At 38.3% G+C, this 22610-nt stretch overlaps 1 protein-coding gene across 2 annotated transcripts in view; it reads left to right on the forward strand.

The window, feature by feature from the left end:
• DENND1A (DENN domain containing 1A) overlaps positions 1-22610 on the forward strand; it is a 452638-nt gene that overhangs the window by 34408 nt on the left and 395620 nt on the right. The window contains exon 1 of one of the 2 annotated variants that reach the window (XM_029920020.1): positions 19426-19579. The exons of the other annotated variant lie outside the window; for it this stretch is intronic. The gene's annotated coding sequence lies outside the window, so the exon portion shown is untranslated. Of the gene's footprint in view, positions 1-19425; positions 19580-22610 lie in introns of those variants that run through there. 2 annotated transcript variants of the gene reach the window in all.

Consider the following 22610-nt stretch of genomic DNA (forward strand, 5'->3'; position numbering starts at 1 on the left):
ACCCGAGCCAAAGTCGGATGCCCAACTGACTGAGCCACCCAGGTGCCCCCCTAAATGTCTAGGTGTTTCTTTTTTTTTTTTTTTTAAGTTTATTTATTTTGAGAGAGTGCTAGTGGGTGAGGGGCAGAGAGAGTGTGGGGAAGAGAGAATCCCAAGCAGGCTTTGGACTACCAGCACAGAGCCTGACACAGGGCTCAAACTTAGAAAAACACAAGATCATGACCTGAGCCAAAACCAAGAATTGGACACTTAACTGACTGAGCCACCCAGGTACCCCCAAAACTAGTATTTCATTGTCTCTCAACTATCATTATCCTAAAATTCTCACCCCCTCCCCACCTCCGCTGGGTAACTCCCATACCTTCAGATCGTATTTCATACATTACATATTCAGGGACACCTTTTCGGATCACCAAAGTAAACTTTGTTCCTTACACTGTATGCTCTTGTAGCACTTCTCATAGCTTGTGATTAAGTTACTACAAGTCTGTAAGGGTAGGATTATCTTCTGTTTTCTTTGCTGCTATATGGCCAGCTAAGAAGATTTAATAAATATGGAATGAACGAACCAGTGTAAATAAGCTAACTTATGTGGAAATGCTTTTAAGATGAAAACTGCTAGAGAAACATGTATTATTTTGATGGTTTCCACATTTAGAATAACTGTGATTATTGAATTTGCAATTTTTTGCTTGGGTGTAGAGAAATTCTAAGATCTGGTGGTACTTAAGGGTGGATCATCTTGGATAGACTCCCTTATTACTGATTAAATTTTGTTTACTTGGATTATGGAATTAGTATAACGGTAACAAAGTATATGGAAAGGTCTCTCTAGAAAACACTGAAGACTTCCTAAATGACACCTTCTTGGTAATTATCATATTTGGTTTAAGATTTCACTTGGCACAGAGTGGGTTGCAGAAAGCCAAACCCTCGTATATATTCAAGTAAAGGTGATGACTTTCTTCACAATAGAGCAGAGATGAAATAGCTCCCACATTTGTTATTCTGAATGGAGCCTTGGGATGAAATTCCAAGCAGCAGAATGCCACTTAACATTCTGCATGCTATTTTGCTCTTTAGTAGTATAATTGTAAAATGAGGCAATAAAACCAGAGAGGATATAATATTTATACCTGTGCAGGCACTTCACATGATAAAATGTCACACGGGACTGTTTACTCCATGCTGGTTATTTGGATAATGCCCCACCTGCCTGCTGACAGGAGGTGCTGAGTCTTGCATAAATCTTGAAAAGAAGGTTAGGGTTAATATAGTGAATTTTTCATCAGGAAAAAAAATACATCATGTGTGATAATAATAATGGCTACTCTCTGAGCACTATTTTTGTGCCAGCACTGTACTGGGTCTTTGGGGACCAGAGAGGGACAAAAGGGGAGAGAATTAATAACAGTGAATACCTTCCATGTGTCAGTTACTCTGCTCTACTCTTCACTTAAAATCTAAACCTTACAACTCAGCCAGGTGGGTGGTGTTATCCCCATGTGTATGTGACTGACTCTTGTTTATCTCAGAAAAAAAAAATTCTAATGACCTCACTGGAGTTCTGTTATAATTATCATGTTTAAACTTGTGTGTGTGTGTGTGTGTGTGTGTGTGTGTGTGTGTGATTTTTTTTTTTAGTTTAAATAGCCTTTTTTTTTGAGACAAAAAAAATTAATGAGAAGAGACAAAGAAACATCAAAGAGCTTTTTCCTCTGATTGCTGTGTTAGAACTTTTGCCTGAAAATAGGTTACATTCCTTCTGTTTTCAGCTGAATCCTCATTAACTTTACATTTTAATGATGTCCAGGGCAAATTACACCATTTATGGTCAGTGCCTTAAAGGGATGCTTAACAGGGACTTAAAAAAATTTTTTTCCCCTTAAAATGGTGGATGCATTTACCCGGGAATATAAATTAATGCAGAATTCTTTAAAAAAATAAATAACAAAATCTTTTGAAATGTGGGGTTGAATGTCCATTTGCAACTATCCTAACAACTTAATTCAGAGGAAATTATTTTCAGCTTAAAGTAAATGAATCATTGAAGAGCGTATTTATAATATTTGGGAGTACGTAACTGAAACCAAGGTTCTCCATTTATTTTTGAAAATAGTTTCAGTTTCTCATTTACTTGGATTTAAATTCAATTTTACTGCTTAGCTTTAGAAATAATTCATAGGTGGTAGATACTCCATAGGAATAAATGAAGACAGCTTCTCCCAGTTATGAAAAAAGCAAGGGTGATTGAAATGCTAATATGTTGATAGACAGATTGTATTTGCACAAGAATGAGGGAATATGCTGTAAGGTGGAACTCTTCACAGGATTCCAAATTATTCAATTTAAAAGAACAATATGAACTGCGGAGCTGTGCTTTCATTGTAAGCTTTGAATGCTTAATTATTATTAGATGATAAATTAGAATAAAGTGTCATGTTGTGTCAAATATTGTTTATTTCCTTAACAGTTATTTGATAAGTGGATTAAGGGAAATTGGCCTGTCTGAGAGGGAACTGTAATTATAGGAATACCCATCTAACATCAGGTATTTGGTAAGGCTTGGGCTCCCGTTTTTTAAATGTTTCACTGAATCCCTTCTGTGTGCTAGGCAATGGGCTAATGTCCTTGTTAAGACTTTTTTGAATACGAGGAGCGGATTTTCACTAAAAGTAGCTCATGCAGGGCAGGGGTAGAAGCGGAAGGATCTGTTGTAGAGGGAAGAACAGGAAGCAAAATACGGTTGGTGTTTCTGAGGACAAATCAGAACTGGAAAGTTGTGGACCAAGTGACTCACTCTCTTTCATTGTCATCTCCCCCACCCCCCCACCCGGCTTTCTTGGTTACTATCATGATATGGTTCACACTGACGCACGCAGACTATATGATCTTTCAACCCTGGATTCCCGTGGCTAACAGACGTTTTTGTGTTTGTTCCCAGCACAGAGCATATGGCTTAACCTAGGCCGTGGATGACCGCTGTGGTCACCCAGGTGTCATGCTGCACTGCCTTTCCTGGGGGCTTTGGGTGAGCAGAGAGTGAAATGTAATCGAGGGTTAAGACATGGCCTTTGCCTGTGGCTAGCCTTTTTCGAGGATGATGCACATACAAACGACAGTGTCTACTTAATGCGCTGAGGACTTCCCCTGTAAATAAAAATGTATGAACCATCTTGGTCATCTGCAATGTTTGGAAACTGAGGACATGGTGAGAGGGCTTGGGGGTTGCCATTGAGGACAAATGGCATGATTTGCTTTTGGAATGACCTCTCTGAGGTAGGACTCCCCAAGGATCCAAATCCTTAATTGGATCCTGCCTGCAATTAGGCAAAGAAACCGAGTTTAGAAAGAAAAGTAAAACTTCTTTCTTAGTTGGGTTTTCCTTCCAGGGGTGTGCAGCACTGAATGGTTGGCAGAAATACCTAATACAGTCCAGGGAAGTTTTGCGGTGTTTGAGTTTGGTCCATTTCGGCTGATGACTTGATATGGCTCTTTCCCTACTTGTGTACATTTCCATTTTCTAGTGACCTAATTAAAGTACTAGTAAATTTTGCATTTGCTTCTCAACTATCCTCTCCTCATCTTTCTTCTTTTATAACTGAGTGTTGAAATGGAGCAAACTCCAGGGGGTAGTAAAAGTGTGGATATTGAAGTGGGAAACAGAGACAAAAGAAAATACTAAATTCCCTTAGTATCTACAACCCATTGACCAGTCCTTGAAACAGAGTGACCTTCCTTTGGGAGCTCAGCTGTCTCCATGTTGACACTTTGCTAAGGGCAAAAGGCAACCTAGCCTAACATTGTCCCAACCCCCTAGGATCCTCTAAGTCTGCTTTAACATATAGAAATTCCTGGGGCGCCTGGGTGGCTCAGTCGGTTAAGCATCCGGCTTCAGCTCAGGTCATTATCTCTTCTAGCCCCACGTCGGGCTCTGTGCTGACAGCTAGCTCAGAGCCTGGAGCCTGTTTCGGATTCTGTGTCTCCCTCTCTCTCTGACCCTCCCATGCTTGCGTTGTCTCTCAAAGATAAATAAAAGCATTAAAAAAACGTTTAAAATAAAAAAAAAATTCCTTTGGCAACTTCCTTTATCACTACCCCCAAGATACATGTTAGCAATGTCCTAAGAATAGGGCCCACTGATAAACGTCTGAAGGGTCTCAAGACTAAGGGTTTACTAAACAGTAATAAATGACCTTTTCCTAACAATAGCTAGCCCCTCAGGGGCTTGGAAACCTTGTTTCCAAAGTTCCCTGGAGGCTTATGATGTTTCTAGCCCCCTTCCAACCTGAGTCAACCTCATAGCCCCAGTGCATCTCTTTCCTCCCATAGGTCCTGTCCTTGTGCTTTAATAAAAACACCTTTTTGCACTCAAGAGGTCTCAATTCTTTCTTGACCATTTGCTCCAAACCCTAGTATTTTCACATCAGATAGGACATTTGTTGAGTTTCTATTTGCTTTACACACACACACACACACACACACACACACACACACACACACACACACTTTCTTCCTAGAGCCCATAATGTATGAATTTTTGTCTCCATTTTATAGCTGTTGCAAACCAAGGCACAGAGAGATTAAGTAATTTGTCCTAAGGTAATGGAGCCACTAGGTAGTGGATGTGCGATTTGATTCTAGTCCTGTTTCTCCCACTCTATCATGCTGCCTCCAGAGATGTCTGTGATATCTCTGTTTAAGGATAGTGGTTCAGGGGTGCCTGGGTGGCTCAGTCGGTTAAGGATAATGGTTTATTTGTGTTCAGGGATGCTCAGCTTCTCTGATGGAAAAAGTTTTTTTTTTTTTTTTTAAGTATGGTATGATTCAGTTATAAAAAGCATAAGTTCTAGTTCAAATATAGCCATTTATAAATAAGCTGTGTGATGCTGTGTGAGTTAGCTCTTTATGTTTTAATTTGTAAAATGTGATTATTAATGGAGCCTGTCCTAGAGGCTTTGGTATGAAGAATAAAGGAGCTAGTATAGTTTTTGTCACATGTGTTTCTGTAATGCAAATTCACTCATAGCCAGTTGGTAAAGAGAGGAGTGGTATCAAGTAATGTGGAAGTTGCATTGGTTTGTACGTTTTATACTGCCAAGGTACATTAGGTGAATTCAAAGTAGATTAACATTATTTTTCATGGTCTTTACCTTTGAGCAGATTTTCCGCTTTCTTAAGTTCTGCCTTTTTTGGGGGGAGGTCTTTAGGAAGAGAGGTTTTGACCTTGAGGTTTGGGATGGGATTGGCACTGATGGATAGAGTCAGGATTCCTGAATTAATGCTTGTTGTCTTTCTTTGTAGAAACTCTATAGTTTTGAAAAATAATTTAAAAATAGTTTAGTATTTCAGTTTACAGAAAAGCTATATATGTATGTATTTTTTTATCCATATTTTTACTCCCTGGACAGAAAAGAAAGTAAGTAGTTGCTTCTGGATTGTGGTGAGCTAACAAGACTATTCTGAAGTTTTGTTTTCTCCTCCTTTAACTTGACCTGGTTTGTTGAAAAAAACCCTCAGTCTTTGTAGGAGCAAGAGGGGGGGGTGGGGGCACTAATTGTGGACTATCTTTGTTGAGTGATGAGACACTGGTGTCTGGATGCTTTGGGACCGTGTATTGCTTTGCTTATTTTAATTACAAAATAACATAGTAATATGGGAAGGAAACAGCATGCATAGTATAAAAGACACAGGCTCTGTACTCAGCTTTAAATCCTGGCCCTTCGGTGGCCAGTAAACTGACCTGAATAAGGCACTTAAATCTTTTTGAATCCTTTTCTCACCAGTAATACAGAATTATCCCCATCTGCCTCACATAGTTCTTTTAAGAATTTAATGACATTAGAAATTTAATGATATGAAGTATTCAGAGTGCCTCACTTCTCGTAGGTATTTAATAAATGTTTAGTAAGAGAACCAGAGAAGATCACAGAGATATAATTGTAATGTGTTTTGTGCAATAAATATTCCAAATAATTTTATATTGTTACTGTTTTTGTAACAAGTCACTGTCCAGGGGAAAAGAAATGGAACTTCTTTTGAAAAAGTCTGGTGAATTTTATAATGTGAATAACTACTTGTAAGACAGCCTTGAAAGTTATTTTTAAAAAAGCAATGTATACCTATATAAAAATTTGTTATAATGTGGCAGTATTTTAGTATTTTCTCAAAGTTAAGAAGAACACTGTGTTATATCAAGTCAGTTCAAAAAATCCTATCTTATGAAATATTTCAAAAACTCAAAGTAGAATACATTTTACCTTTTGGGCCACTTTTCTTTAGAAATTATATTTTATATTCTCCCCCTTCAATTACAACCCCCCTCACAAAACTATATTAGGTCTTTTTCTTAAGCCATATTTTTCTTCTTTATAATTTTATTTGAAAAAATAAATTTGTGTTACTTTTTTTTTTTCCCTCTCACAGGGGGTCAAGGCTGGTGAGTAAAACACCGGTAGTCAGCTAATTTGCATGAGCTGGGTTACGCTGTTAACTCCCGATTTCCTTCAGTTCTGTTAATTCATATGTGAACCCAGGGGTATTATTGCCCATTAGCCTTTCCTCACAGTTATTTTGTGAAAGTCAGAATTGATGTGTGAGTGTTGTGAACTCTTTGGAGACACAGTGTCTTGGACATACTGGGGTGAATTTTGTTCACAATTGGCACGTAACAGAGTACCATAATCCGCAGTCCCTTGTTTATGTCAGTAAAATTTCTGGTTCAGCAAAGACTTTTTACTATCCTTGAAACTTAACCTACGGCCCCAAGTCCGGAAGAAATAATGATCATAACCGCTGCGCACCTACTGTGTGTCAGACACACTGCTGGATGCTTTACAAATAGGATCTTCAATCCTTATAAAGGCAAAACGGAACATATTTGTCATTTGATGGAGGCGAAGAAAACTGCCCCAGCCCCACTGCTCTTGCCAGGCTTCATAGCTGGAGCTCTCCCTACTTTTATATTCTTTATTCGTAGCAACCCCAGTGGATCTAACGGAAATCAGAATGTTATTTTGATGGAAAGTTGGTGATTCTCTTCTACTTAATCTTTTTCCCCCATTGGAATACATGAAATGTGTTGTGGAAGAGTGGGAGAAAGGTACTTAGATTTTTCTCTAATGTTTTATGGAAATGAAGAGGAAAACAGAGATATCCAAGACAAAGAGTGAGGGAAGTTAGTAGTTTGTGGGCAGAGTTTAGATTAACCAGACTTCGGGGAGGACCATTGGATTTTTGAGTTTATTATTATGCTTGGATATTTGTGTGGTGGGGTTGGGGGAGTGGTCCTGTGTGTGTTTGGCCCTCATAAACCAGAGGGACAACAGATTTTTTTTCCCCCTTCCATGACTGCATAGTTGAAAGCTTTCTTTTATCATTTTGCCGCCATATGTGTTTGTGAAAATCAGTTGCGCTGTAAAAATTCTTACTTCCTGGAAACCAGAAACCCATTCAGTAAGTGTCCCTGCCTTGACCACTTCCTCTTCGTTATTTCTAAATGATAGTGCTGCTCTGGTAGCATTCCAGACATTCATCTAGCTAGGAGTCCTTTTTCACATTTGCTATTTGGTGCATTTTCTCCTGTTTTATTTTGCTGCTTTGTCCTGATGAGTTCACCAAGTATAATAGAGGAGACATTTGCTTTGTTTTCTTTTTTCTTTTTTTTCCTCTAAAGCAAGTTATTTTAGAGAGAGAGTTTACTAGTGATAAGAGCTGTTTATGTCCTAAGCGATTGATTTGTAATTAATGTTGCCTGGGCTCTCACATGTTGGCAGAATTGGTAACAGCTTGCAGAATTTTTTTAATTCACTTTTCTTTTTGGTATTTTGACAATGTCATTCATATCTCATGAAAAAGTACCTCAGACAGGTTAAATGTGTTAAAACATGGAATGAAAAGGATGGAAGGAGACCCAGTGCTGCCTAGAAACCTTGATCTTTTGCCAAAGTATTTAAACAATTTAGTGTTTTGGTTTCCTAGCTCCAAGCTGCTTCTCAAATCCCTTGCTAATTAATCCAGTTAATGCTTTGTGGACTTACTATATGCAGTGCTTTGGCTTGCTCGTCTATCATTGAGAAGTCCGTTTTGTTTCTTGGAGCAAACCTAAGCTCTCTTCGGGTGCAGTGATACACAGGAGATTTGCAGATGTGAGTACAGTTTTTCATCTTTAAAAGCATCGTTAAGTGTGTATATCTGAACATATATGTGCAGGTTCCCTGCTCTACATAATACTTAGGCTTAAAATTTCAAGATTAAAAAAAATGGACACAAAGTAGAAAATATAAATAGAAACATCTTTTACACCAAACTAAAGAAGTGATTGTGTGAATTATGCAAATTATTTGACTTCTCTATGCCTTAGTGTTCTCGTCTGTAAAATGGGGAAAGTGGTCTTTATTGTGCTGTTGTTACAATAAAATGAATATCTCAAATGCTTACCAAGTGCCTCAGCACCTGGTAAAACTCAGTAAATAATGACTACTTTCATTATTGTGTTATGTTGAACAAATTCTTTGGGTGCTTGCTAAAATTTGGAGGAGGTAGATTCCTCTCATGTATTTTTCTTTTGGCAAAGGAATTTTGAATGTCTCGATTTGTGTCAAGGATATAAAATTAAAGTAATCATTCTTTTAACAGGGATATTAAGAAACAAACAACTGTATTCTGCTTCAGACTGTGGTCTTAAGACCCACTGATGTGAATTGTCAATACAAATGATTTCTTAAAACATTTTGAAAGGTAAATTTCTGTCATTTGCTCACTTGAAGGCCTGGGTGTAAAAAAATACATAGGCTATTTCCCCTGTTCCCTCTGCATCTTGCCCTGCCAGTTAAATCAAACATGGGTACAAATTCAGGAATCTTCACTGCTGGTGAAGTTGATGATGACTTCCAGCCACTCCATTTCTGAAATCATATATTATGTCTTTTAACCTCACAGTATGTCCTAATGATTCAGAATTAATAGGGTCCTCATTTGATCCTTAGGGGAAATACTCTCCCTTCCCTGAGGATTTCAGAGAAGAAAATTGGCTGACAAAACATGTTACATTCTAATTTCTCCCCCCTGCATACCTTAACAACTTGATGAACTTTCACAGAGTTAAAACATCCATGTGATCCCCACCCAGGTCAAGAAATAGAACATTACTAAGATCTTAAAACCATTTTTTCATGTCTTTCCAATCATCACCCTTCCATTCTCCCTAAGGAGAACCATTACCTTCTAAGAGCATTGATCATTTTTGCCCATTTTTGAACATATATAAGTAGAATCATTAAATAGAGTTATGAGTGAATTTATTTTTCTAAACATTAAATTTATGAGGTTATCTTTGCTGTGATTTGCTTATTTCATTCATTGCTATACGACGTTCCATTATATGAATATGCCATAATCGATCTGTTCCACTATCGAGAGACATTAATGTTTCTTCCTTGGGCTATTTCTAGTAATGTAGCCATATGTCATTGTGACTATATCTGGTGGTTACGTACTCACATTTCTGTTCTGCTAACATAAGTAGGAGTGAAGTGGCTAGGTCATGGTGTATGTGTTTAACGTTAGCAGCAGTTTTCCAATGTGGTTGAACCAGTTTGCATCCCATCTGTGTGTGTGAGTTTCTGTTATTCCATATCTACCAACCCCTAATACAAAATACCTGTCCAGTTTTCACTTTTCTGGGCATTGTATAATGTATTTCATTTTGGTTTTAGTTTGCATTTTCCTGAATAGACATTTAATTGAACATCTTTTAATATATTTATTGGTTATTTGACTTTTTTTTAGTTCTTTGTGTATTCTGGTTATAAACCCTTTGACGGTTATATATGTTATCATCCTCTTGTTTTTGTGGCTTATATTTCTACTTTTAAAAAAGTTTTTTTTTAATTAAAAATTTATTTATTGGGGCACCTGGGTGGCTCAGTTGGTTAAGCGTCCGGCTTTGGCTCAGGTCATGATCTCCCAGTTCGTGGGTTCGAGCCCCGCGTTGGGCTCTGTGCTGACAGCTAGCTCAGAGCCTGGAACGTGCTTCAGATTCTGTGTCTCCCTCTCTCTCTGACCCTACCATGCTCACGCTGTCTCTCTCTCTCTCAAAAATAAATAAAAAGCATTTAAAATTTATTTATTTATTTTATTTTAATTTTTTGAGAAAGCAAGAGAGTGAATGCTGGGGAGAAGGACAGAAGGAGAGAGAGAGAGAGAGAGAGAGAGAGAGAGAGAGAGAGAGAGAGAGAATGAGAGAATGAAAATGTATCAATATTAAGTGGGCTCTATGCTGAGTGTGGAGCCCGACAGGGGCCTGGATCTCACGACTGTGAGATGACCTGAGCTGAAACCAAGAGTCTCACACTTAACTGACTGAGCCGCCTCGGCACCCTCTATCTTTCCACTTAAAAAAAATTTTTTTTTAAATTTATTTTGAGAGAGAAAGTGTGAATGGAGAAGGGGTACAGAGAGAGGGAGTGAGAAAGAATCTCAAGCAAGCTCTGGACCACCAGCGCAGAGCCTAATGTGGGGCCTGAACTCATAAACTGTGAGATCACGACCTAAGCCAAAGCCGGACGCTTAACCAACTGAGTCACCCAGGTGCCCCATATCTTTCCACTTTTGATGGAGTCTTTTGCTCAACAGAAATTTTTACTTTTTTAAAGAAATATTTTTTAATGTTTATTTATTTTTGAGGTGAGAGTGAGAAAGCATGAGTGGGGGAGGAACAGAGAGAGAGCGGGGGAGACACAATCTGAAGAGAATTCAGGCTCTGAGCTGTCAGCACGAGCTCGATGTGGGGCTCAAACCCACAAACCATGAGATCATGACCTGAGCCAAAGTCGGACACTCAACTGACTGGCATCCTGGAAATTTTTACTTTTCGTGTAGTCCAGTTTATTAATCATTTTCTTTATGCTTAGTGCTTTTTGTGTCCTATTTTAAACTCTTTCCCTATGCCACGGATTTAAAAGATTTTCTCCAATATTACCTTCTTGAGGGTTTAACATTTAATTTTACCTTTCACATATAGCCTGTAATTCACCTGGAATTGGGGTGTGTGTGTGTGTGTGTGTGTGTGTGTGTGTGTGTGTGTGTGTACTATGAGGTATAGGGTGACAGGGGCAAAGAAAAATGTTGCCGATCCCCTGCTCTGTATTTCTTAATTCTGTGAAATTTGTTGAGACTTGCTTTTTGGCTCAGAATTTGGTAAATTTGGAAATGTTACATGTGTACTTTAAAGTATATTGTGTGGTTGTGGTTATAGTGTTTTGTCTATATCAGATCAAGTGTGTTTCCATTTATCTATGTCCTTATCAATTTTTTGTCTTCTTGTTCTTTCACTTGCTTGCAGAAGATATATATATTAAAATTTCATTCTGGGGGCGCCTGGGTGCCTCAGTCGGTTAAGTGTCCGACTTCAGCTCAGGTCATGATCTCAGTTTGTGGGTTTGAGCTTCGCGTCGGGCTCTGTGCTGACAGCTCAGAGCCTGGAGCCTGCTTCAGATTCTGTGTCTCCCTATCTCTGTGCCCCTCCGCTATTCATGCTGTGTTTCTCTCTGTCTCAATAATAAATGAACATCAAAAAAAATTAAAAAAAATAAAATTTCATTCTGTAATTATGGTTGTTTTTCATTTATGCTTTTAGTTCTATCAACTTTTTTTTAATGTTTATTTTGAGAGAGAGTGTGTGCATGCTTCAGGGGAGGGCGGAGAGGGAGGGAAAGAGAAAATCCTAAGTAGGCTCCATGCTCAACGTGGAGCCTGCTGTGAGGCTTGATCTCATGGACCGTGAGATCATGACCTGAGCTGAAGTCAGACGCTTAAACCACCGAGCCACCCAGGTGCCCCAGAATTCACTATTTTAAAGTGTACTAGTCAGTGCTTTTGTAGTATATTCAGAAGGTTGTACAATCATCACCACTATCTAATTCTAGAATATTTTTATCTTTGAAAAAGGAACCCATGCCCTTTAGTAATCTTTCCCCATTCCTTTTCTCCTCATCCCTTGGCAACCATTCATCTACTTTTTGTCTTTATGGATTTGCCTCTTCTGGACATTTCAGAGAAATGGAATCATACGAAGCAATATGTGGCCTTTTGTGTCTGCTTTCACACAGCATAATGTTTTCAAGGTTCACCCGTGTTGTAGCATGTATCACCGCTGCATTCCTTTTTATGACTGAATAATATTTCATATGGCCCATCCTAATCTTAACTCCTTCTCTTAAAATAGTCACTATCCTACTTTATAGTAACGCTTTCTTGTGTTTCTGTCATTTTGTCACTTGGATGTACCTCTTAGCACAGTTTAGTCTTACCCTTTTAAAGATTTTTATTGTGTCCCTTTAAATTTCTTCTACATTAGAAACCTACCTTCCATAGCTTTCTTTTTATTGATATTATCTGTTGATGAATGAATACTAGTCAGGTGACTTGTAGAGGTTCCCATAGTCTGAATTTTGCTGATTGTGTACCCAGGGTGCACTTTAACATGTTCCTTTCTCCTTTGTATTTTCCACAAATTGGTTGTTGGGTTTATAGGCTTGATTGGAATTATGTTTGATCTCATTGTCAAGACATAGGTGAAAAGACCTGTTTTTCCGTGCGGAGACATCTAATTTCTAGTTACTTCTGTTTTTATGTTAACAGCTGGTGCCACTATTTATTAGTAGGGCTCTTTTTTTTTTTTTTTCACAAGGAGACACTATCCCTTGTTTACTATTTGGTAAATGTGTTCCTCTTCATGATAAAGGCAGGATAAATGGTGGTTTCTTTCCCTTTATTTACCAGTTTTCAGGGTAATGAATTAGTTTGTATTTTTCTGCTTCTCTGCATGCCTGGTAATCTTTAATTGGATGCCAGAAATAGTGAATTTTACCCTGTTCAGTGCTGGATATTTTTGTATTCCTATAAATATTAGTGATCTTTTTTTCTGGGACATAGTTAATTTAGTTGGAAACACTTTGATCCTTTTGGGTCTTGCTTTTAAGATTTGGTAGGGCCAAAGCACCATTTAACCTGGGACTGAGGCCCGACCTTTCTTTGTACCCTACCTGGTGCCCAGTGAATCATGAGTGTTTTTCCAGTCTAGCTGGAAGGAGCAGTCTCTATTCTTGACCTTGTGATTAGTGTGGGCACTGTTGCCTCCAGCTCCCTAGGGTGATTCTTTCCTTATCCTTGGGTAGTTTCCTCATCTGCACGTATAGATCAGCAGGGTTCTGAATACTTAAGGGAGCCTCTGTGGATTTCCAGAGTTCTCTGTGCAGCTGTTTCCTTTTTGGTATTCTTCCCTGGTAACTAGTCACTTTTGAGTTCCCTTATACCCTTAGCTGTGTCTCTTCATCTCAAGGAGTCTGATGGGATCCTCCTGGTCATTGGCCTGGAAACTTTCTATAGGCGGCAGGTGGTACAATTGTCGGCTTACTTCATTGGCTTCCCATTTTAAGGGGCCACTTTTGTTCATTTCCTGAGCACTCTTGTTTCATGTTTTTGTTTTTGTGTTGTTGTTGTGGTTGTTGTTGCTCAGTCAGGAGGTAAATCCCATCTCTGTTGTTACTCCATCTTTGCCCAAAGCCAAGTAATTTTACTAGACTATGTGATGGTTGGGTGTTCTATGTCAGTATTCTCAGGGACTAGGTATGCTTTTTTAATATGTAATTTCAAGACTAATTTTTTTTTTAAATTTTGAGTTTTCTCGAATTATTTTAGTATTTCCTTACTTTTGTTCTTTCTATCTTTTATTATGCATGTGATTCATTTTCTTTGCCTCTCTTCAATATTTGCTATTTTGTTTTGAATTCTTTTCATCTATTTCTTCACTTATTTGGAAATGACTCCCCTTCCCCTTTACCTTTTGTTTCTCTTCAGGTTGTGTGTTTGGTTTTTATATTTCTTCTAATTTCTTTTCCTATCCCTTTTTTCCTAATTCTGATTCTTTCCTGAGTTTATTACCTCATTTGTACATTTTTGTAATTCTGTCTTTTCTTCCATCTCTATACAATTTTCTTAATGTATCTTAACTATTTTGAAACAGAAAGTTATAGTTTTGATTATCATGGTCCTGTTTTTCTGGCTCTAGGGATATTAGTCTGAATCTTATTCTGATTTGTCTTATTATAACTTCCTATCTGTTCAGTTTTGGTTCCACTCCAGCAGTTTCCCTTTAGTGGAGGGCCTTATCCTGGAAGAGAGCCCTGCCTGAGGATTCAAGAGTTTCAAAAACTGTGCCGCTGTCCTCCAGCCTCCTCCCCAGAATATCGTCTTCATCTTTAATATTTTAATTGGCTATAAAAATCTAGTTATCTGCAGTTGTCCTCCCCTCCCCCAGAATCTTAAAACTATTATCTCATTGTCTTCTGGCTTCCATTGTTTTACTGGAAAGTGAGCCATAAGTCTTGTTCCTTCAGTGGTAACGTTCTTTTTTCTGGCTGCTCTTAAGGTTTTCCTCTTCATGTTTTTTGTTTTGTTTTGTTTTATTTTAGAGAAAGTACGAGCAGGGGAGATGGGCAGAGGAAAGAGACAAAGAATGCCAAGCAGCCTCCAAGCTTAGCACAGAGTCTGATGCAAGGCTTGATCCCTTTGCCCTGGGATCCTGACCTGAGCCACATCAAGAGTCGGACACTCAACCAACTGAGCCACCCAGGCACCTTCATCTTTTGTTTTCAACAGTTGTGCTATGTTGTGTTGCTTTGTGTTTGTCCTGCTTGAAGTCTGGAGTACTTCTTGAATCTAGGATTGGATTTTTCTCATTTATTTTGGGTATTTCTCACCATTATTTGCCTAACTTGCTTGTAATACTAGTCTTATCCTCGTGGCCCAACCCCTACCCTGCCCTGGGAATCTAATTACATATAATTTAGACTTAATTTATAGTATTTCATGTATTTTTTTATTCTCTATTTTCTGTTTTCCAGTTTTGTCTATTTTGGTTTAATCTTGAGATTTTCTTCAGTTTATCTACCAGTTGACTAATTTTTCTCTTCAACTTATTTGACTTTCTGTTAAAATTTGTCCAGAGAAGCACCTCGGTGGGTCAGTTGGTTGAGTATCCAACTCTGGATTTTGACTCGGGTCATGATCTCACTATGGGATTGAGCTCCCTGTCAGGCTTGTGCTGACAACATGAAGTGTGCTTGGGATTCTCTCTCTCCCTCTCTCTGCCCCACCCTTGCCTGCATACACCCTTTTTGTTGAAATAAGTAAATAAATTTAAAAAATTTGTCCATTGAGTTATTAATTATGCTTCCAGTTCTCAAATCAAATCTGTTCTTTTATCCTTTCTAATTCTATGCAGAATCCTTCCATCTTATCTTCCTTCCTCCCTCCAACTCTTGGGCAACATTATTTTAGTGTCCCTGTCTTTTAACACCATTATTTGAATCTTTTATGAGTCTGTTTTTCTTGCCTTTGGGACCGTCCACTTTTCAGTCACTTTGCTTTTGTTCTTGTTTTCTTGGATATTTTTTGAGTACCAGTTATGGATTCAAAATCTATAGATCTATTTTCAGGCCTAGAGTAAGGATTTACATTTATTTTTGGCATTTAGGCTTGCAGCATTAGCAGTCTCCCATTCTTCTCTCCCAATCCAGGATTCAGATGATTTGAAGATGAGCTTCAGTCTCTGTGAGGGTTCATCTATTTCCTTTTTACTTTTCTCATGAGGAGTTCTAACTCTGTAGGGTCCCAGTCCAAAAGCTGAAGTGCTTCCTGGGAGCTCTTTGCCTTTACAGGTTCTGAATCCCAGTTTTGTCCTTTCAACCTGTTGGTGATTTGAAAACTTCGATCAGCTTTTAGCCTCTTACTTTCCTGGAATCAGTCTGTACCTTTAGGAGAAATGTGGCCTCAAATGCTAGAATAAATTTTTTTTTTCTTGAAGGTTTCTTCTCCTGGATTTTGGCTCAGTGTAATTTGCTGCTTTTTTGGTAATTCTTTGATGCCTTTGAACAGTTGTTCTTTTTTTTATATTTTATTCATCTGTTCTATTTTTTTGAATAGGAACATTGATCTAAATCCTAATTCACCTTAACTGGAGTGGAAATCCAGCTAGCTTTTTAAAAAGGAGCCCTTTATTTGGGCAATGGTTTAAATTTGTTATAATGTATCTTAATCCTAACATTTGCTCTTTGAGGAAGATATTTATCCCCATTTTCCTTATGAGGAAACCTGTGCTTAGATAGGTTAATGAAGCTGTCTAAGATCACAGCAAATCATTACCTTGAGGCACTAAATAATTCTGTTCCAGGCCTATTTCTCTTTCAGACTTTGGACTTTAGGTTAGCAAGTACCTCGATATTGTGTGGCAGGTACACAGGAAATCTAAGTGATAGAGAAACGAGTCCAAAGAAGATGAGTGTTATGTGGGTGTATGTATGTAATGTAGACTATAGAAAACCTATAATTAATTTCGTATGCATGAATAATTGGGTGTGAATCCTCCCACACAATCAGTTGACTTGTATTTAGCTATTTTTCAATGTAAAAATCATTTTCCAAGTATTTGTCATACATTACAAGCTTTGATATCTTGTTGAATTTCTCTCTATATGTATAATTTCTAGCCCATACTGTGTGATTAATCCTGGGTGTGTTAGAATTACAGAAATTATTTTCCAGCTTTCAGCTGCATTTAAATTATTTCTAGAGTTGTACTTTATACTTTGATGTCTGTTTCCATACTGTTTGGGATCACATTGAGTTTGAGAGAGGAATTTTTTATTTTTTTAAGAAACATTGTATTTTACTTCATTTTATTTTTAACTTATTTAAATTCAAGTTAGTTAACATACAGTGTAGTATTGGTTTCAGGAGTAGATCCTAATGATTCATCACTTATATACAACATCCAGTGCTCATCCCAGCAAGTGCCCTCCTTAATGCCCATCACCCACCTCCCCTCCAGTAACCCTCAGTTTGTTCTGTGTATTTTAGAGTGGTTAAACATCCGTCTTCGGCTCAGGTCATGAACTCGTGGTTTGTGAGTTCAAGCCCTACGTTGGGCTCTGTGCTGACAGCTCAGAGCCTGGAGCCTGCTTCAGATTCTGTGTCTCCTGCTCTCTCTCTTCCTCTCCCACTTGCTCTCTCTCACTCAAAAATAAAGATTAAAAAAAAAAGTCTCTTATGGTTTGGTTCATTCTGTTTTTATCTTATTTTTCCTTCCCTTCCCTGTGTTCATTTAAATTCTACATATGAGTGAAATCATTTATTTTCTGACTTATTTTGCTTAGCATAATACACTCTGGTTCCATCCACATTGTTGCAGATGGAAAGATTGCCTTCTTTTTGATCAAGTAATATTCAAGAGAGGAATTTTTAAAGTATTCTTTGGTAGATCTCCAACTAAGAGAATCTCGTTGTTGTTTGGACCTTATGTCTGATGCAAAATCTGCATTCACATTTTTTTGGCCACTGTTTCCACAGAGAACGCCATGCAAGTCATGTGCCAACAGACAGGGATGCAGGGTTCTCTCCAGGAAGGAGCAGTGTGAAAAACTGGGTACAAAAGTACAATCAGCCACATCTTCTTTTCCACATGAGGGTTTCATATATATAATCTTGTAGAATTCAAGCCAGTTTACCTTACTGATTTTAGGACATCTTTTCTCCCATAGTTTAATGTCTGAAATCATGATGCATCCACAATAGATGGGATCTTATAATTGTTGCGAGCCAGGCAGCTGTTGTGATGTCATTGCGTAGGCATGGAAGAACTTGGCTGTGAGTCCTGGTCGGACGATCGGACACCTGCAGCTGCTGACATTTCAGGATCATTTGAGAAAGTAACGCAAGGCGTGATTTTAATCTGAAAACTTTCTCTTGACACCCTTTTGCAAGATCAGCATCTATTAGAGATGGTGATCAGCAACTTAGGAAAAAAGTCTCAGAGGCAATAGAGAAACCTTTAATTTTGTTTTAGAAAAGCTGCATTATCTAGTGCTTCTGGTAGCACAAGGGATCATATTGTGTGGAAAACCTGGATTGAGGACTCTGAGTTGAAAAGTAATTCAGAAGAGCTGTGCTCTGAATGTGAAAAAGTTTTAGGAATACTTTAATTAATTTATCATGCTTGTGTTTTATGTTTTATGTACTCACAGTAGTGTCAGATTAAAAAATCTGTTCTAAAAAAACTGAATAAGTTATTTTTACTCAGGAAACCATTGTATCATAATTTAATTTTCTGTCCTTTTGTTGGGATAGTGATAGAATGGTGCATCTCACTGTCAATGGTTTCTTAGATTCTATTAAGTACACTAACTTGCTTCTTGCATACCTAAAAGTGTTCGATGTTTATTAGGTAAATGGAACTGAAGTTTCTTTCTTAGAAGGTATTTTTATAGTATATGCCTTGAGATTAATTTTGAACTAACTTTATTCATTCCAGTTTTAAATAAGATTTATAAGAGTTGGATTCGTTATACCAGTATTCTTGAACTGAAATATCGTCCCTTTGTTTGGTACCACACAGTGAGGTGAAATTTTTTTTTTCTCTATAAGGTTAAGTTTTGGGGAAGGAGATGAGGTTTTTTTTTTTTTTTTTTAATGTTTATTTATTTTGAGAGAGAGCCTGAGCGGGGGAGGCAGAGGGGGAGAGAGAGGGAGAATCTCAAGCAGGCTCCATGCTCAGCATGGAGCTCAATGTGGGGCTCCGTCCCATGACCATGAGATCATGACCTGAGCTGAAATCAAGAGTCAGACGCTTAGCTGACTGAACCACCCCGGTGCCCCTGTTTCATTTTTCTAATTTAATCTTATGTTGGAGCAGATGGCTAAAACCTTCTCTTTTTAAATGAAATAAGAGTTTATAGTAGTAGATTGGGGGGTATGCTGGTGTCAGAAAACAATTGGATGATAGGTATAAGAACACATCTGGAAGAATATTTTTGACATCTTTTTTCTTTCATTTTTGTGGCCCTCTCAGTTTTGAAATTACCTATATGTTTTGAATTCAAACTACATACATTATTTGTAAAAGTTAATGATATGCCATCTCTTGGTGATTTTCCAAATCTAAAACTTGATTTAACAGCAAATTGAGGGAACATGCTTTCTTGACTTCCATTCAGCAAACCATTAATGAATGTGGCAGAATTTATAGAGATGAACTGAGTACTCCTCTGCCTTCAAAGAACTTTATTGTTTAAAAAATTTTTTTTTTAATTTTTATTTTTGAGAGAGAGAGTGTGTGCAAGCAGGGGAGGGGCAGAGAAAGAGGGAGAAACAGAATCCAAAGCAGGCTTCAGGCTCTGAGCTGTCAGACTTTAAATCTCACAAACTGTGAGATCACAATCTGAGCTGAAGTCAGACGCTTAACCAGTTGAGCCCCCCAGCTGCCCCTGCCTTCATAGAACTTTAAATCTCTTGTTGGCAGGTGGTTGGGAGTTAAAGGTCTTGGTAGCCCCACTCTGGATTTCAGTGTCATTGTGGTTTAGACTACATTGTGGTTTAGGAAGCATAATTTTTTGGAGTCTGTCTAGATCTGAGTTTAAATCCTGGTGTTGCTCCTTTGTCAGCTTCTTCAAGGTACCTCACCGCTCCAAGCACAGCCTCTTCAGCAGAGTGGCAGTTGTGAGTGCCTCGCACACTGTAGAAGGTCAGTCACCATTAGTTGATGCTGTATTGTATTCCTCATTATCACCATCATAATTCTCATCTGCATCTCAGCGTCGTGAAAGAACTTTGATGGCAGGTAGACCTGGCAGGCTTCCAGTCTGTCTCTGACATTTATTTGGTGTGTGGATTCACACTGTCTACTTGAAGGGTCCTCTTGAATTTCTCCTTATGGACATCTTAGACTGAGCTTAGGATCTTTCCTTCAAACTTGGCTCCTTCTACAGCTTTCCTATCTTAGAGTTGTTTGTGTCAGAAACCTGGAGTCATTCTCTGTCTTTGTCTTTCCTCTCACTCATTCATCTTTCATGTCCAGTTCTGTCTCTCATCTCAAGTTTGCTCACTTGTTTTCCATTGCCATCACCTGCATCAAAGCCCATATCATTTCTCATACTATTGCTGTGGCCGCCTCACTAAACTTACTTTAAGGTTTGCCTATTTACAGTTCATTCTCCACAGAACAGCTCAGGTACTCTCTGGGAAACCTATCTGATCTTCTTCCCTACCTCCCAGTCCTTGTTCAGAACTTTGCAGTGGCTTCTTTTTACACCTGAGTAAAGTCCAAAGTCCTTAACATGCCCCGTGAAACCCTGCATGGCTTGGCACCAGCCTCTCCTGGCTTCGTTTCCCTTGTGCTCGGCGATTGTTACACTGGCCTTCTTTTATTTCTTCTCTTGACCCAAATTCCTTCCTGTCTCGAGCGTGCTTCTAGTCAGCGCTGTTCCTTCCGTCCACCCATACCACGTTTCCCTACTTTTGTCTGCCCGATTCCTTTGCGTCCTTGAAGTCTGTGCTCTTGTGATAACTCTTTTGGGAACCTTTTAAGAGATCTCCGTCTAAGCTGGCTCTCTCTGTTAGGTACCATCAGAGCGTGCCATGCTTCTCTCGGTAGCACTCACTGCCCATTTAAGATCTTCCTTCCATGGACTCTAGTTTTTTGAGGGCAAAGACTGTATGGGTTTGTTCACTGCTCAGGTATTCCCAGATTTTTTAGCACTAGTACCTAACACATAATAAGCACTCAATCAACATTTGTGGAAAGGAAGTTACATTTTTTGAAATGAGTAAACATGACCTGACTTACTAACTGGGTTGGTGTAAGAATTAAGTCAGGACACAAATTGTATCTTATTGCATAATAGGTGGCACATAGTGGGTCTGTTAGTTCTTTTTCCCCCTTCATCCAAAGTATCAAGAAAGGCCTAATGGTAGTTTGTAAACAAGCTAGGTTGTGACCCACTCGTTGGTAATGAAATCAATTCAGTGGATCTTAAAGCGAATTAAAAAATTTTAATAGAATAGAATAGCAGTTATCAGAGAAAATAACCTCTAGTAAGGAAAAATATTGGTTCCTGGAACTTTTGTTCCGTGGGTATAATGTATGTACCACTGGAGATACAACAAATTTCTTAATGTGGGTAATTAACAGGCCAAAGAAATTTGAAAGCCACTATTACAGCTATTACACAGCATAGTATATAGCTTCTGAGCAACACGGTGTTTCAGTTAGGGCAGCTAAATGTGAATATATCCAGTTTTTAAAGAAAGGTAATTCCATATGCCCTTGCTGACTTGTTAATATTGTTGAAGGCCCTGGAATCTTTTTTAGGCATCAATGTCATCACCAAAACTTCTGCGATTTCTAATTTTTCCCTTATATATAGAGGCTGTAACTATCTATTTCTAACCTGTATATTTTTTGAAAGTAATTTTTACTTCTGTATGTTGTGCACCATGGCCTTTTCCAGGGTATTGAAAAGATATCTCAAGTATTGTTAGTATTTATTACAGTGACATCTGTCATGTGTAAACCATATAGTGATGATGATAACATTATGTTATAATGGCATTCTCTAATAGCTCAGAGGACTGCTCTTATTAAATTTTATTGCCTTAGTGACTTTATAGGCTAGTATTATTAGTTTGATAAAATCAAGTGCTGTACAGATAAATTAAAACCCAGATTACTTGTATGGTCATAGACCCAGACAAAAGGAAACCAAAGTATTTCAAGATTAAGACCATAATAGTTATGACTGTGGGAGCTTGGTAAGTGATTTCATTTTTCAGTGAATTTTTAACATATAGGTTCGATAAGCATTTGTGTGACTGAACTATGATTTTCTGCTTTAAGGCCAGTGGTCACTTCCAAACCTTTGATGCTGTTGGCTTCCTCAGCATTAATCATTGTTTTATACTGGAGTCTCCAAGGATGCATAAATTATGATAATGGAAGCAAGAGGAGGGCTGGAGCTGGTGGCTGCTGCCGCCTTATTGTGTCCACTGGGATGGTATTCTGTGTGCTTGTCCTCTGCAGACTGTTGGGCTGAGAACTGGATCCCGTTCCCTGGAAAGCCAGAGACAACAATGAATTTTAAAAGGCCCGAGAGCAGTCCTGTTCAGCGGTCTGTTTGGAACTCTTACAGACTTGATGGCCCAAAATTATTCCGGGGATCTTAGGAAATCTCACGCCAGCACAGATTGTCTCCTAACTCACAGTTCATCTGTTTTGCAGGGATCAGTGGCAAATGCTCAAATAATTCAGATTGTTACCTCTGCCCCACCATAGGGAAAGATGGGGGCAAGCCGCAGAGTTGTGTTTTCAGATTTTCTCATGCCCAGTCCTTGTCAGCCACCCCTGCCTGGTGAGCTCAGTGTGATCTCATTCTTAGAGCAGGACCAGACAGTGGCTCCTTGTTTACTCTTCGCATTCTGTTTCATTTTAAAAGCGTGACACTTGGGAAATTTGGGAAATAGAATATTTAAAATGCAATATAAAATTTCCCCAACACTCAGGTAAATTCCTGTTATTTTAATGATGTATATTTTTCAGTCTTTGTCTATTTACACATAAGAGAATACTGTGTATATATTTTTTTCTGACAAATTTGAGATGAAATGAGTATTTTTAGGGAAAATACATTACCAACATAGATAAAGAAGAGGTAGAACACTTACCTGGAATGATGTGTGAGGAGGAATTTGATAAAGTTGTCAAAACGCTATTCATAAAA

Source organism: Suricata suricatta, chromosome 13, assembly GCF_006229205.1.
Source record: "Suricata suricatta isolate VVHF042 chromosome 13, meerkat_22Aug2017_6uvM2_HiC, whole genome shotgun sequence".
NCBI classification, from domain to species: Eukaryota; Metazoa; Chordata; class Mammalia; order Carnivora; family Herpestidae; genus Suricata; species Suricata suricatta.